At 36.5% G+C, this 2526-nt stretch overlaps 1 long non-coding RNA gene across 2 annotated transcripts in view; it reads left to right on the forward strand.

Moving 5' to 3' along the window:
- The window catches only part of LOC118116401, a 3736-nt gene extending 1771 nt beyond the window's left edge, over positions 1 to 1965 (forward strand). Inside the window, exons 1-4 of one of the 2 annotated variants that reach the window (XR_004697663.2) lie at positions 30 to 326; positions 792 to 857; positions 1008 to 1144; positions 1299 to 1964. This is a non-coding gene — a long non-coding RNA (uncharacterized LOC118116401). Of the gene's footprint in view, positions 1 to 29; positions 327 to 791; positions 858 to 1007; positions 1145 to 1298 lie in introns of those variants that run through there. The other variant, XR_007032984.1, reaches the window with a different exon arrangement.
- Positions 1966 to 2526: the final 561 nt, after the last annotated feature.

Here is a 2526-nt window from a genome sequence, read left to right on the forward strand (position 1 = left end):
CACTGTAACGAATTGCTGTAAGAAAACAGCCAAATTCTGACTGTAACATTCTGTTTTCCATTAAAACGGCACTGTGCTGTAGAAAACAATGCATTCTGGGAAATATTTATGAGCAGCTTGCTGTTTTCCTTAAAACATTGCAATATACTGTAAACAGCATTGCATTCTGGGGGTGATGTCAGAATCAACGGCAGAGAGGTCCTGCAAAAGCGGAATGCTACTATATTTGTAGAAGACGCATGTTGAACACAAAGTCGTGAAGCCAACTCTGGACCTTTTTTAGAGGATTATCCATCTGAATCCTGCATTTTATCAGCAAGTCTTCGGTGAGTTGAAATAAACTTTGTCTGCCTTGCATTTTTTGCTTACTTTTGCTGTCTTTTATACAAACTCAGACTGATTAGAACTGTAACTTAGCTAGCTTGCAGCACTTGCATGTGGTCCTCTCAATCAGCCATGCAGTGACTTGTGAGTACAGCAGTAAAGCTACTTTTTAAATTATTATTTTGTAGATTCGGCCAATACTAAATAGTACTTAAAAGTTCATCTTATTGTCTTTTTGTATGGTCAGTTGGTTTGCAGCTAGGAGCATTATTGTGAGTTTGTCCTCTTCTGTACATTTTCAACTCCACTACAGCTTTGATAATGTTACATCTTATTGGGTATTAAAGTTGAACTAATAGTGTGTCATATTAGTATGTTGTCCAGCTGCTGAAGGAACCACTTTACAAAGACTTCAGATGGACTCGTTCTAATATTCTCACCACATTTTTTTTGTCCGTGCTCTGCAGCAATCTCCCACAGTGGTGGCGAAAGGACACTCAACCTACTTTTGACTCCTCCTCTAGTAATGCTTGGTATGTATTCAGAACATAACTTATATTGCATATCAGATTTTTTTTTAAGTTATCTGTATTAATCATAAATAAAGCATGACTTTTCTTCCCATTAGAGATGTTTGCAAAAGTCAAGATGCTTTTTGAGATGACTCTTGATTCATGTTTCAGGTGAAAAAGAGCCTGTGACAGTTGGATACTGGATGATCAGCCTTGAGGATCACATGTGGGGGCATCCACCCAACCTTTGTGACAGGGCTTGCTGTTTACAGTGTTCACATCTTTAACTGGGGAGCTGCCTGTACAAGGTCAGAATTGTGCTGCCTATCTGACATTTTCTCTTTTATTTCACATTTTGCACATTTATTTTCAACCCTAACTTCATAAACACTTGTATAGACATCATATATAAAAGACTTTACATCTATCCAACCTCTAATCTCAGATTCATGTGTTTTGTAGATGCTTCTTTTGAATCAACCCAGAAAGAGGAACAAGAGCCGTGTGGGGGACTCGTCTCCAAGAGGACAGGGAGAGTCATTCAGAAGAAATCTGTCACAATCAACGAGGGAGAGGTCTCTCCCCAGGTTATTTGGAATTTTTTCTCTTTAATTTTGTACATGTAATCATATTCTTGTTCTCCAGTCCACTAAATATGCATTATTTTACTTCAAAAATGTGGGTATGCTTACTTTTTATGTGCACAAAAGTGAACATACTCACTTGGTACCATACCATACAATGGTATACGATTGTAGGATTTGATCACTTAAGCTTTTAAAGGTTACTGTGTATGTTATCAGTATCTGAGCAGACCCTATATCCTCCGCTTTATTTCACTCTGTTAGAAATTCGGGTCAGTTATTGGATGTATTTACTTCATGAATGTCACTTCTTGATCTTCCGTGCAATCAAATTGCAGAGCTCCCACCGTCTGTGCTTCACACACAATTCCTCAGAAACCATGTTCTAATGACAGTGTTTAGAGGACAATGTATCCTGCCATTGTATTGTTAATAAGTCTCCTGTTTTCTATAGAATGTTTTGGTTGCTGCATTTTATTTACCTTAATCATTCAGTATACGTTGTTCAGAATATCACATCAAAATAGCGAACCAAGGTTTTGGTAAAGAGGAGTTTAATTTATAGGAATTGACTGTCATCCATGCTGCTATTACATTCAATTACATTGTACGGTATTTGAGATTATGTTGAATTTCATTTTAAACAATAATGTACAGACTGATGCTAATCGTATACTGTAAATATAAGAAAATAAAGCACTATAGTGTGTTTTAGTATGTGGACAGCACTAAACTGTAAATTAAGGTTACAGTAAGAAAACAGTAAATCCCTGGCAACCCTGCTGCCAGCAGTTTACTGTTAATTTACATGACAATTGTTTACAGTGCAGGCCTCTGTTTTATTTAAGTATTCTCACCCTCTGAGAATACTCTGAGTATCAATCAGACTAAATGTGACATTGAAGTTTACAAGTATCAGGCTCATTCGAATACTTTGTAAAAAAAAATAAAGTTTAACATGTCAATTCCATTAAAACTGAGCAAACTGCATCTGCTAATAAAGATAAAACCATGTGAATAAAAAGAGCTGCAAAATGCATCATGAGGCCTAAAGAGACCTTAGTTAGATAGACTGTCTATATGAAGGTATAGACAGTCTGATTACT

Source organism: Hippoglossus stenolepis, chromosome 10 (assembly GCF_022539355.2).
Source record: "Hippoglossus stenolepis isolate QCI-W04-F060 chromosome 10, HSTE1.2, whole genome shotgun sequence".
NCBI classification, from domain to species: Eukaryota; Metazoa; Chordata; class Actinopteri; order Pleuronectiformes; family Pleuronectidae; genus Hippoglossus; species Hippoglossus stenolepis.